The sequence below is a fragment of the Gasterosteus aculeatus genome, chromosome 21, assembly GCF_964276395.1.
Source record: "Gasterosteus aculeatus chromosome 21, fGasAcu3.hap1.1, whole genome shotgun sequence".
NCBI classification, from domain to species: Eukaryota; Metazoa; Chordata; class Actinopteri; order Perciformes; family Gasterosteidae; genus Gasterosteus; species Gasterosteus aculeatus.
The window spans coordinates 12,389,572-12,403,776 of NC_135708.1; the positions used below are offsets into that span (position 1 = coordinate 12,389,572).

At 46.2% G+C, this 14,205-nt stretch overlaps 1 protein-coding gene across 2 annotated transcripts in view; it reads left to right on the forward strand.

Annotated features, from left to right (window-relative positions):
• The first annotated feature begins 7,496 nt into the window (after nucleotides 1–7,496).
• Nucleotides 7,497–14,205, forward strand: part of zfhx4 (zinc finger homeobox 4) — a 79,677-nt gene continuing 72,968 nt past the window's right edge. The window contains exon 1 of one of the 2 annotated variants that reach the window (XM_040166738.2): nucleotides 7,497–7,720. The gene's annotated coding sequence lies outside the window, so the exon portion shown is untranslated. Of the gene's footprint in view, nucleotides 7,721–11,131; nucleotides 11,690–14,205 lie in introns of those variants that run through there. The other variant, XM_040166736.2, reaches the window with a different exon arrangement.

A 14,205-nucleotide genomic window follows, 5' to 3' on the forward strand; every position in this document is an offset into this window, starting at 1 on the left:
CGCGGGCCCTCTTTGCTCAGAAGGTTGTAAATGTAATCTTAGACACATGTTACTTCGGCTGATGTTTTTCAGATTGATGTCAGCTGCGATTAGCATATCTCCTGCCAAGACACAGGAGTGCTCTTTAGAGCCTGGCCTCATACACACTCGCTCACAAACACACACACAAACCGTTGGGTAAACATAGCTCAGCTGCCATTTTGAATGATTGCACGATGATTATTTGATGCAGTGATTTATTTTGAACGCAGCCTGTAAAGTAAACTGAGGCGGGAAAGGATGAGAAATCTGACTGACAAGCTCCAAAACAAAATTCTACCCCGGGACAGGCTCTCGACACTCCTTTCTCAGCAACATATTATTACATCTTGGCCACACACACACACACAAAAAAAAAAAACATTTTAACTCTCCCCGGCCTCCAACTTTAATTTCACCCCGTCTGTTTCTTAAAACGCCGTCTGCCGAGTGCAGCCACGTTAAATGCAGCTGTGACCACCTCACTCCGGTGCCGAAACTGTTTCATTTACATCCATCTCGTACCCGCGGATGGAGAATTCCTCCTTCAGTGCAAGACGGCGGGGGGAACTGTGTAAGAAAAACGAATTTCTCGCCATCTCTGGAGAGCGGACGATATATAGGGATTCAGAACACACCCTTCAGACAATGGAAGAGGAGGAGAGGGGGGGTCTTATTTTCTCTTCTTCTCCCCCCCCCCACCCTTCTTTCCACTGTCTCTCTCCACACCTCCCTGACCCTGCTTTCCCTCAACCTGCCCAGCAGAGTGAGAGAATACGTGTAGCCCTAACAGGAGGAGGAGGGCGGGCGGGTGGGCGGGAGGGGGGGGCAGAAAGAAAGTCAGATAAAAGTAGTTAAAAGAGGGTTGGGGGAGGTGAAGGGGGTGGGGGGTGAGGAATAACAGAAGAGTGACTGACCAAATACCCAGCGACAGAACTAGAGGGGAAGACAGATGCAGAGGGGGGGTGGGGGGGGGGGGAGAAGATGAGAATATATATGCGGTGGCCAGTGTTGTGAGACAAGGCAGGTTGCTGTCACTTTAAAAATGACTGTAATAAAAGTGACCGTCGGAAGATGGATCTGGTGATTTTGGCTTGCTAATCAGTCATCTGTGAAGAGGACCACAGCCCAGATTCAGCGGCCGCCCCGACACCTCTTGATTGATGCCTGTGCCCGATAAAAAAAAAAAGGCCCATTAACTGTCCTCCTATTAAAGTGGGTGAAATGGCAGAAAAGAATGCTCTCTCTCTCTCTCTCTCTCCAATTCTCCTCCTCCAATCTCTCTTTCATTTAAAACCTTCATTCTTTTATGTATTCTGCCCTTTTTTCCCGTCCTTATCAGCTCGCCGTATGCGCTCTCTACACAAGGTAGTTTTTCTTCTTACAGTTATTATTGAGATAGTGAGAGAGATGTTAATCAGCGAGGCCTGCTCGTGTGTTTGCACAGGATGTCACATATACTGTACTTCAGCACCGTCCTCACTCCTCAAAATCAATAGGTGTCCAAAAGGCACACCAGTCAATGCTTCGGCTGGTTCCCGCGCCACTAATTCTTGTTAAGTATGCAAACGAGCCTGCAGAATCAGTGACTTCCGGGCCACCTTTCAACCTCGTGACGTGCGTCAAAAAATATATAATAATAATGACCCTGCAGCTGAATCTCATATCTCCTCATCTCGCCATCTCTCTCTCAGACATATACACAAACACACACACACACACACACAAAGATTGCCTGCAATAATAATAACCCCACAGACGACAGCTTCAGCCCCCTCCCTCCCATCCCCTCACCCCCACCTCCCACATACAATCAAACAAAGCCTCTCTCTTACCTTGCGCATGACCAATCCTTCCATCTCTCCCTCTTTTTTTTTTTTTTCTCTATGCATGCTCTTCCATTTCTGGAAACCCCACCACACCTAACAGCAACACCTTACACTCTGCCTACCATCCCACAGCCTACAGCGCGCCACTCACACCCCCAATAAATACAGCCCTGGTCTGCTGTTTTCCCATCTATCCCTTTTTTTATCTGCCCCAGTCTCTTTACCCTCTCTCTCTCTCTCTCTCTCTATCTCTCTCCCTTCCTCTCTCCCTCTGTCTTTCCCTCTCCCCTCGCTCCTGGCTGGTGCTGGTGAAATATCAGGGCAAACGGATTCCAGCTTTTTTCTCTGGCTCAGAGGGGTTGTTCTGTGCGATTTGGCCCTGGGGTGCATTTCAGCGCTTCTGATGTGAAAGAGAGGGAGCGAGAGAGAGAGAGACAGAAGGAGAGTGAGAGAGAGAGGGGGGGGGCAATGGAGAGATAGAGAAAGGAAGTGTAAGAGGGAGAGAGAGAGGGAGAAAAGAGACATCGACAGGGTTTATCCTCTCTGTCTATGGGGCAGTCAGGTTTTAAAGCGGCGGTCTTTTGAACGGCGTTGCACCAGCAACTGAAGGTGTGCGTGCTCTCTCTGGCTTACAGGGGCCTTGAGGTGATCTCCATACAGAATCAGGACAGTCCACCTCCATGACAGGTGCACGGCCATCTTGGAATCTCTCTGACGAAGGCGACCGGAGCAGAGTGTCCGTGTTCGTGGAAAAGATGAACGACTGCAGCATGCGGTGGTTAAATTAAAATAAATAACTTTTTCACTAGATACTTAGTCATTAACACGGGGTCTGGAATTTGATTTAATTATATATTTTCCACTGAGATGCTTCAAGACACACATAAACAGATACTATCAAATACTTAAAAATCCATCTGTTTTTACTGATTTAACTAAACTAACCAATGAATTAATTATTATAACCTTTAGTAAAAACGGAAAAGAATATATTCATCTGAACAAATCTGAAGAATATTTTAGTTTCCTTTGAATTAACGATAGCAATTTGAAGGACTTTGCGGTATTTTAAATTTTTCAGGCCCGTCCTGTTCTCCAGAAACTCATTTTTTCAAAGCACATAATTTTGTGGTAGAATTTATTTGAGATTCCTACTGCTGATGTTTTACCTTCTTTTTTGTGTGTCCATGCACATGCAGTTTGCACAACTTCCAACGTGCATGCACACGTGTGTGTGTGTGTGTGTGTGTGTGTGTGTGTTTATGTTTCCTAATCTCAGATCTCAATGTGGGGCGTTCTAAAAGGATTTGTCATTCTCAGCTCAGTTGGGCTGATTGTGAATTAAATTTATTTTTAGCCACCTTTTTTCCATCCTTTTGTGAACCCAGTTAGAATTGAGGTCAGGACACACAAACAGACATACATGCAAGCACACGCGCAAATGCACACACCATCTCAGAGAAGGACACATAGCTTTCAGAACAAATCACTGTTGAACTAGCCTGTGTGGAATGATTCTGACATTTTGTTTGGGAGAAATAGCATTTAATTGAAGGGAGGGGCGATACGGATGGCAGTTATGCAACCAAGGGAAAATGTCTACATTTCAACCCAAATTGAAAACATAACAGAGTTTGTCTGTGCGTGTATGTCTGTGCATGTGTGTCTTTGTGTGTGTGTGTGTGTGTGTGTGTGTGTGTGTGTGTTTTGCTTGCACTATTCACTGTTTACTTATTTGATTGTGAATTAGTTCAAATTAAGAGGTCCGTTCCATTAAAAAAAACAATATTGGTCTAACGTTATAAGTTTATTATAAATTTACATCTAGAATTATCAAGTGTGAAGCTCTCGAATGGCCACGTAATCATTTTTCTGTTTAATTATTTCGTCCTATATTTTTCCTTTTTTTTGTGATGATTACAGCTGTTAATATATTGAAATTGTGTTAATTATTGAGTTCTCAATGTCCCAAAACAGAAAATATTTCTTCATTGTCCTCATTAACTTCCGCACGCATTTGAAATCTGTTTGGGCCTCTGCCGTTTCTTAATGTGTTTCTTAATTGTTAAATGTCCAAAGGGGGGAAACGTATGCCTTTTGCCCCGAACCCAGTGAGGTCAGAGGTCAGACTCATCTTCAGAACAAGCATGAGGAGCAGGGACTGACTCAGTCTTTCTCTCAATGGCACTTCCGCACGGTAGACGCTTGCAGAAACGACTGCTTGAACTCAGGTCATCCGGTTTAATGACGGTCACAAGGAAAGGAGGCTGAAGAGGCCCCATAAGGACTCTTCCACTGTAGTGATGAAGCCAACAAGCAAATTTAGGGGTCACTGCAGAACTCAGAAATGACGCCTCTCTATCTCCCTTTCTTTCTCTCTCTTCATTCTCTCTTTCGCTCCAAGTGTTGCCAATTTGTCTGAGCCGCATCCGCTAATCCGTGCGCATTTACGCATTGGTCATTGCGCCTCCGGTTGACTTGGCTGGCTTGATATATGATGGCGTCCAGGCGGGAGACTGACTGACTGTACAAGCTCAGAGCTTGTGTTGGGTGGTAACTCCTTTCTTTTCTGCCAGGTTTTAATGCAAAGTACAAGGAGTGGTGAAAAGAATGTCCACAAACAACACGTTCAATTTCTTTTCTTTTCTTTTTTTATTACAATAAAACATGAACCAAATGACAGCAAAGCCTCAATGTAATTTTTTTAAAATAGGGATTGAAATTCATTTAAATTTTTAATATTCGCTAATTATAAATATTTTCTTTTTTGCTCGGTTAAATAAAAATAATTTGGCAGCTGCGGTGTCACTGTGTGCAATTCAGGAAACGTAAACTACATTGTATTGCTTTTATTTCATGGGTAATATATTAGTTTCAGAGCACCGGATACGAGACATTTCTGTCGCTTCTGACATGGGTGTCAATCTGTTGCCATAGAACTCCCTTCTCGGTACTTCCCGGGTTATTTGCCGTGTTGGGACGGCCCACTGAGCGGCAGAGGAAAAAAGAGGGGGGTGGGGGGGGGCGTAGGGGCCCTGGCTCGATGATGGGGTGGGAAGGTGGAGGGGTGACAGTCCCCGGGAGAGAGGGAGAGTAGGGGCTCCTGGAATGGACCTCTCGGACCACTAAATTGACATGTTGAAGCTCCTGGGTGGAAAAAGAAAGCACTCTAATAAGCCGTGTGACAACATGCAGCTGAGCAGTCTTACTTTCATGAGGCCATTAAACAGCAGGCCTCCTGCTAGATTTCAAATCATGTCATTATCGCTGGAATTTATTCTAAGTCAGGTTTTATTGTACTGGTTTATGCGTAAAACTATATTTATATTATTACTTCATCATTGTTGTTGCTTTTGTTATTGCTATTTATTCCCTGATATGTGGCATTTTTCCTAAATCTCGTAATAGTGCGCTAATGTGTGATTTGAAAAATGCTGCATCTTCAATTTATGCAGTTTTGATGCAGCAGTTCTCAATATCGTGTTATGCAAATCACGGTTTAATTAATAATAGCGAGTCACTCAAGTGATTCTGATCAGGTCCAACAACGTCCTCTTATTTGATACGGAGCACACAGGTGCTTTTGTTCCCAACCAAGGCGGCTTTACAGGTCTGTGGGAGTATGTGGACCTGAGTGATAATCAATAGAATTTGGCGTGGAACGGGACTGGAGGCGGGTGGCCGTGTTTTGTGTTACGGGGCAACGCGAGGAGGCCGTTTCCGTCCATATGTGGAGGACGCTCACTTGACGCGTGTCTATTAAAGAGGGATCAACAATGAGAAATATCGGAGGACTAAAGGGCCAAGTGGGAGGAGGGCAGACTGAATGGAAACCGCAGTAGGGGTTCGCGTTGCAGTGTGAGGGGGGGGGGGGGCGCACATCATGGAGGGGGCGGGGGGGGTCGGCGTGTTCCCGACAGTGTGCGCGCTCTTGTCCCGAGTAGATTTCCCTCACGCGTAAACGCGGCCGAAACGCGGTGCGACGACGCCTGCCAAGTCACCCACCTCCTCCAGTCCCGTGGCTGTTGTTCTCCTCCTCCTCCTCCTCCTCCTCCTCCTCCTCCACCTTGTTTGCTCGCCACAACAGTTGGTCCTCTTCGGGAGCGATATCTCGGCCGCAGCTGCCCCGCCTGCGTCTGGGTAAAGTCTTTACAGTCAGGGGCGATCGATGGCTCTTATCAAATAAACAGAGTGGCACCGGCGGCCGCACGGACCCCCGAAACCTCCACCCCCACCCTCATGCTCCTGTCTCCTAATCTCACCCCCCCTCATCCCAACCCAACCCACCTCCTCCCTGCTCGAGAGCCCTAGCAGCTGTGGTCCCGTGTAAATTTTACATGATTGGCACCTCTTTATTTTACCCCCCCCCCCCCCTCCACCTGTCTCCATCCCCCTGTTCCCTGCCCCTCTCCATATCGTATCATGTTGCATATTAATGCGCAGTTTATGCAACATCTCATCCGACAGGGAGCACGCGCTCTTCTGGGGAATCTGCATATACCTGATTGCCTGAAAGTGCTTGATTGTTGCGATGTGATGCTGAAATGTGATATTTGGATATGTGGAGACAAAGTGTGTGGGGGGGAGAGGAGGGGGGGCGCTTCCCCTTGACCCTTGAAATGTAACGTATTCCCGTGCGGCCCCGTTTGATTGGGGCTATTTTCTGTCTAATTGTTGTCATCAGGAGTCGCGCTATCACTCCGCATCTGGAAGCACTTTGACGTCCAAGTCAGTGGTTCTCGAAAGTGCGGTTCAAGAATCGTCGAAAGGACCCCCCCCCCCCCCCCCCCCCATATAGAACTGTTTAATTTTTACCGTGATTTTATTAACATACAATTATTCCAATTAGAAAGCACGTGTCTGAATGGAGGTTTCAGATGTACGCGTCACACGTACAGCAGGTTTACAATGTGAGTCTAAATTGACCAAAAAAACAAAAACATGTTGGGGTCCCGGAGATAGAATCTAATTAAACGGGGACCCTTGGCTTAAGGTGTGTCCATTCGGGGGTCCTTGACATGAACATGCTGGAGAAGCCCTGATCTAAGTGACTGAGGCAAAGGGGTTGAATTGACAGTCTTTGTTTCTTTTTTCCCTTCTCTGCCCCCCCCCCCCCCCCCCACCTCTCTGTCTCTCTCTCTCAACCTCTCTCTATTTCTGCGTAACCCCCCCCCCCCCCCCCCCCTCTCCTTTAAAGGGAACGGAAGAGTGGGCTGATACTGGTCTCATGTTGCGTATAGATTTTCGTTTATATAATCGATCGAAATGTCCCAATACATTGATTTCGGGTTCAGTGTTTTACAAACAAGCGTTTATGGGTCTCGATTTTATGTTAGGGATGATTCCAGTGTGACACCGATGCGCAGAGAAGCTGGAGTTGTTGGTTTTTAAATACGTTATGAATATACATACAAATACATATATTCCTATATACATTATTTAATGTATTAAAAAATATATACAAAAACTGAATCGGGGTGGGGGAGAGCAAAGAAGAAGAAAAGCGGGGGTGAGGGGGGGGGGGACACAATATTGTGCTGTCTCTCTCCTTAATCAAATAAAGTGGTGTAAAAAACACACACACACAAAAGCATTTCCTTCCCTCTGAATTTCTCCTTGAATTATATGCCATCACTAGTGTGTGTGATTGCGGAATATTAAATTAAAGTGGGATAAGTCCGCACCGAGGCGGGCTGCGTCCAATCCGCAACTCATTTCCCCTGTTGTAGCACCGCATCACTGCGCTCCTCTCTTTTCAATGACAATGTGCCAAATCTGGGCATTTTGAAAACACTTTCCATATGCTATTATCGGATCGCTACTGAGCAAGAGAAAGACAGAAAAGAAGGAAAACGGAATGTTTTATACCAAAGGTACCGAGAATCTACGTTTTTATGTGTCATCTCTTTCAATGGCTTATTATACTTTATGCTTTTTGGGGGAGATTTAAAAGAGGTAAGAGGAGGAAAATTTGAAGTTTTTTTTATTTTTTACAACGATTGCATATTTATTGGAGCGCTGGTGTTTGGCTTTAGGGCTGGAAGTGAAAACGTCGAGAGAGTTTATGTTGAGCATATATGGGCAAAAACTTAATTTGGTTTCATTGTTTTTTTTACCATGTTTTCCTCGTTTTATTTGCTAAAGAGGGGGTCGTTTTTGCTCACATCTCTCTGGAGTGTTTGTCAGCAAACAAGTAGGTGGCTTTTATAAGACGTTGATTTCGTTGAAATCACAGAAAACAGTGATCTCTTTTGGATTTATTTGCAATTACTTGATTTTGCGAGTCTTCGCCTTAATTTAACGCAGGTGTCAACTTACAAGGGACATCACATTCCGACAATTATGTCTCTATTATTTATTTTATCGCGCTGAAAAATATAATTGTTGTTATTGACTTTTTGGAAATACATATTTCCAAGTCCATTCTTTTATGGTTAAATTATGCTGAAGTCTTTTGTCGGTGGCAGACGTCTAAAGAGTTGCGCGTAACTTCTTATTGGCCGTTTTTGTGGAATTTTGCGAAGCTTATTTTGGGCATGTGTTTGCTGTTACGAGAGTGGGCCAGTGGGTCACTGTGGCACGTCGCGGGTCAGAGCTGTGGGCTTTTGCGTGTTTTTTGTGTGTGTCCTGAGGAGGCAGAGGGGTCAGCCAATGCAGCCCCATGAGGGCGCCGACGCACAGGACAAACAAGCTCCGTAGGCACACGCCGAGACCACTGACCAGGTGACCGTCTCTGGCAAATACGACTAAGAGCAAAATCATTTACTAAATTATTACTATTTGTTTAAATTATAACAGAATCTAACGTCGAATTAATTCTGATTTTTCGGGTTAATTTCCGACAGTGGGCCTATATATCGATTGTTGCGCGATGGTTCCGTCCCATGTGTGCCAAGGTGAATTTCTCCCGACGATTCAAAGGTATTGATCGGCTCAAGTGGCATCAGATCTTTGTGGGCTCGATGCTACCTTTCATACGTCTGGGTGCATTATACAATAAAACAAAACGTCTTTAACCACACGATCATTTAAAAAGGATTTTTAGTTGCTGTCGTCCTGTGCTTTGTTTTCAGGGATGCCACTTCGACACGTATTTGCTTTACACAAATTACTCGCACGCTCGCGCGCACACGCAGACACACACATATATATACACACACACACACATACACAAGCAGTCACACACAGACACCAGACCGGAGTTTAGAGATAAACATCTATAATTAACTGAGGATGCGGCTGATATGGAAATGGGGCGAAATATTAGTTAACGCGGTCTATTGTCAAGCGGTCCTGCGGAGAAAGAGCATCGTCTGCGGGGAGAGAGGGAGGGTGGAGACCGGGGGGGCGGAGGGGGTGGTGGTGGGGGGGGGGGGGTTACAACATGCAGGAGGTTAAGATAAGCGGCAGCCCGATATCAGTTCGCCAAATCCGCTTTGTACTTTCTCTTTTTCTCACTGAAAACAAATTAAATAGCAAAAGCAACTCCGTTGGTTGCACATTTAACCCGAGAGAGAGAGAGACGGTAATTAGTATCCATTCACAGAAATGGTACAACAACAACAACATCTCGTTGAATTTGGTGTACAGAAGTGCTCCGTTTACGATGCACGAAGTCGCAAATGACAAATCCACTCCAAGTCCACTCCGCGCGGCTCTCAGGGGCTCGACGCACGGACCCGGTGGACTTTCTTTTTTTTGTTGCGCGTCCGCGGCAGCAGCGGGTCGACTCGGCTCTCCACGCCCGTCTGTGAGCGACGCCTCCCGCGGCTGACAGGCTAGAAAAGCCCCCCTGGAGGACAGGGAGGCAGCTGCAGCGGCAGCGGCAGCAGCAGCAGCAGCAGGAGCCTTGGATCCGGGTGAAAAGTGACGCCTCTGTTCCTCACCTCGACCCACCCGCCCCTCTTTTGTCAGTAACCTTCTATAAACTCACGCATAAACAGCCCCGGGTCGGACTCGGATCTCTTGTCTTCTCAAGGATCCAGTTGGTGTGGGTGCAGTCCGGTCCATGTGGCTGTAAAAGTAGACCTATGGTAGTTCACTTGCCAGCAGCAGCCTTATCGTCACATCCCGAAGCCCCGGCTCATGCAGTTCAATTCACCCCCAGCTTCGATTTTTTTTTTTCCCCCATGAAGGCGAACAAGATCTCTTGATTTTCTCCCCGATTGAGAATGTGTAAAGTCTTCTTCTTGCCCAAAAGCCACTATTAAGAAACCTTAGGGGGAAACACGCAGTAAACGGTTTGCATTGAAAGGATAGCGCAGCGATGCACTTTGTAAGGACACTAAATGTAAACGCCATGTGAATGGAGCTTTGAATACAGAGGGGGATTTCTGTGTGTGTGACCCTGTATTGGATTTTTGCAGTTTGGCTCTATTGAACCCACTCGGGGCCTCGGCGATGACTGTACAATGCGCGGTGGATTACAGTGATGCTTTGTGGGCTTTGATTTGTTCTTTTAGCTTGGACGTTTATATGTGACATACATGCAACAGATCGAATACAGCGTACTCAACCTAAGAAAAATACAACAAACATCATTTTTTAGAGAATACAATACAAAGCCCAAACTTCCCACCCACGTGTAAATTAGTTGCGTGAATGCTGCTGGTGCACACATTATGGTACTTGTGAAATGTATTATATTCTATGTAAAGGCCCGTTGTAATGCGCAACAATACGTTGGTGTGCTTTTGATCCCCCTCCCTACAATGATTTTTTTATTTTTTATTTTGAGACACATTGCTGATAAAACGTCTTGAATAAATGTTACAAACGTAATGGGAAGTCAATTTGTAGCGTCCTCGGAATTGTTCATATTCATCCCAATTCACAATACACTTTATTCTTTGAATCTTAGTAAAAGTAATGCGCCCGTGGTGTCATAATCAATGCAATCGATGCAATACACAACTGAGCGTCACGGGCGGAACAAAATACTAATCATGTATTTGCTAAATCGAGAATCGAGTAAAACTGCTCATGCGCCTCCGCACAGAAATACCCGTCTGCAAAACTCGCCTTTGCAACAAAAAAAAAGATGAATTCTAGGTAGTACTTGTAAGTATTTCCAGCCGGTTTGGTGTGCAGGAAGCGGTTGTCCATTGTTCTACATGTGATTTGGCCATAGAGAGAAACCATACAAAAGGATTTTCTTTCTGTGTGGTTCTGCGCGCATAGACCTATACGGCCGCCAGGGCTCCGTGTGCGCGTCATTTGCAATGTGGAGACTGTTGATCAACTCACTAATTACACTTCTCTCCTCTCTCTCCCTCCCTCCCCGTCCCTCTTTTGCTCCCTCCCTCTCTCGCTCTCCCCCTCTCTCTCTCTCTCTCTCTCTCTCTCTCTCTCTCTCTCTCTCTCTCTCTCTCTCTCTCTCTCTCTCTCTCTCTCTCATTCGCCCCCTCTCTCTCTCTCTGTCTCTCTACCCATTCCCAGAGTGCATATCGGGAAATAGACACACAAAGACATGCGCACTCAACTTAATCAGCCATTTTTTTAAACAGGGCTAAAACGATAATAATTAGCAGAATAAAGACATATCGGATTTTCATTTCCTTTCCTCCGTTTGCCGACCCCCGTCCACAAGAGAAACTGCGAGGCAGCCCGTCGACACGTCGTTTCACCACCACCGGAACCAAAATAAGGGATAGCGCTCTAAACGCTTCACATTTGTGGTTTTACCCCCCTTTTCCCAATATAAAGTTGGAGGATTATTGTAATTTTCCCCCTTTTTTCCACCTTTTGATTGTCCTATAACGCAAGCCGCTGGATGTGACCGTTTTTAAAAAACCCCAGAGCGGTGAGAGAAGCGGAGGTGACGGCTTTGGAGGGGGAAGAAAGTAAGTTTTTTTTTTCTTCTCTCCTCTCTCTTCCTTTCCACCTCTCCCTTTAACTTTTATTGAGTAGTTTCGGGTGTGTGTTAAATTTAGGGGTCGCGTATCGATTATATCTCGCCGGTTGGATCTTTGACATCGGGGGCTGTTTGGATAACAGGTGTTGTGTTTTTCTTTTAGTCCACAATAAAGGCGGATGTCGTGACGTTAAGTGCAACTCCGGCGCTTTGCCCGTAAAACGAGCGACTGACAGGGGTCGGATGCGTTCTCGCGCATGTGTCCGCGGCATTGCGCCGGCACACCACGTCCATTCCCGTCTTTTGCAAAGTTTATGCTATTGCGAGAGAGATCGCGTGGCAGGGCGATGCGCTGGACTGCTCCGCGGGCAGCGACGCGGGGCGAGCGGCTCTCCCCCGTCTGGTGGCCGCGCAGTGCGGATGTGGTGTTGCCTTTTTCCAGGAGTGCGAACCTCCGGACATGTCCGCTTTTTGGAGCTGGTTTCCAGTCGAGGACTCCGGCTTGATCCACCCACCCACCACCAACGACACGCATAGAGACTCCCAGCTCTCCCCTTTCCCCCCTTTATTCCCCAACCACTACACGTTTCATTTGAAGAGACAAACGCGGATGCGCCGTCTGCGCGCAGCGCCAGTTTTGAGGCACCTCGGGATCCGTGCACCTCCCAGGCATTCGCGGACGGAGTGACGATCCGTCCCCCCCCCCCCCCTTTCGCGTGCGTGTGCACACAGTTCAATACTCGAGGTATTGCGTTTGATTTCACCGTCGTTTCGGTGCGTCCGCGCGTCTTTACCTGCCGCGCTCCAAACAGAAGTCTCACTTTAGCGAGGCGTGGGTGGCTGCGTCGCCCAGGAGGGAGGTTGCGGTCGCCGGGCTGCTGATAGCACGGCGAGTCCCTTTCCTGTCCCCCCCCCCCCCTTTAAGCACCGACATGTGACCAACTAGAACGTGTCGTGTTATATTTCTTTTAGATGGAAACACATTTTTAAATTCCAACCTGCATCTTCAGTCCATAAGTTCAGTTTTTTTTCCATCGGTCCCAAATTCGGGTCGGTGGCTTTTGCAATTCCCTTAAATAAATGATCTCTTTATTTCCAGAGACGCGGGTTGCATCGTCTTCTCCAAGTTGCCGATCGGTGTTTGTGTGCATTTAGTAGAAACACAGTTGTCAGGTATTTTTGCGCTCTGGTAGCAGTGTATTTTTTTTTTTAGGGTAGGTAGACTTGGCTTACATTGGGACGCGACAGTGACAGGGGGGGGGGGGGGGGGGGGGGGGGGGGCATCGATCGCACAGGAGGAAAAAAAAACAAAACATCAGGGCCAAGGGGGCCAGTCAGTCTCCAACCCGGGTATGTAACGGTGTAGTGAGTGTGTGCGCGTGGAGAGACTGTGTACGCTCCGAATGAACGGCGTACAAGGTAGACGACCTTTTTACAGCACGGTGTATTTATACGCGGCTTTTCCGCCTTTTTCATATGGATGTCAGAGCGCATTTGTCCCCGAAAAGAGAGGATTTCCAAGCAGTTTTTTCCTAAATGTGTTATTCGGTATATTTGTTTGGATTATTTAATGCGTGCAGGTTTTTTAAAGACACACTTTTTTATCGATTAACGGTTTTGTAGAATCTCCAACTGCAATTATGCGCCGTTATCAGTGTGTTAATAATGAGGATTAATTCATTGTGTTATTATTGGCATTATAATTATTTTGTAATTGTATTCTTTGTAGCTGATATTTACGTTTACAAATTAAATTAAATAAATCGTTCCTGATTTCTAACAATTAATTGTGATTAAAATTATACATTTTACAGATAAAATCTGAACAATGGTATTTTTTGGGAGGGAGCTGGGTTGATCTTTTTAATCAGTTGATTTTATTGTCTCTGCGCAAAATCCCTGATTTCATGATGAAAACATAGGCCTTATGATACAAAAATCCCCAAATGAAATTATCAGACGAGATGATCCTGTCTAATTGCAGTGAATTTCATCAGTTAATGACGTTATTGTCTCACTCCACAAGAACACGATCTCTGTGTTATCCTTCTTGTCTTGCAAATGAGAGAATTTCTGAGGTTTATGTTTGCATAAGCCCAGGCCCCTTGTTTTTGTTTTTCTGTGTGTGGTGTCCCAGTGCTATCAAAGGCTGGGTGTGTGTATCTCTGCATGTTAGTTAAGCATCTTGGAACGTTGGTTTCACCCGTAGCAGTGGAGGGGATGGCGTACAAAAACATATAGTCTGAAAGATGGGCTGACAGCCCTGGGAGGACAATAGCTGTTGGCTTGAAAATGCTCCTTGATTATTAAAAGCTAATGCATTTTCAGCATTGCAGCCTTCATTAAGGGTGCAGATAGAGGGAGGAGGGGGGGGGGGGGGGGGGGGTGAGAGGGTACTGGGAGGAGGAGAGGATGGGAGAGGGGGAGAGAGAGAGAGAGAGAGAGGGAGACAGGGGCTGAGTCTGTCCTATAACTCCTGGGCCAAAGACACATGCAGCAAGAAGA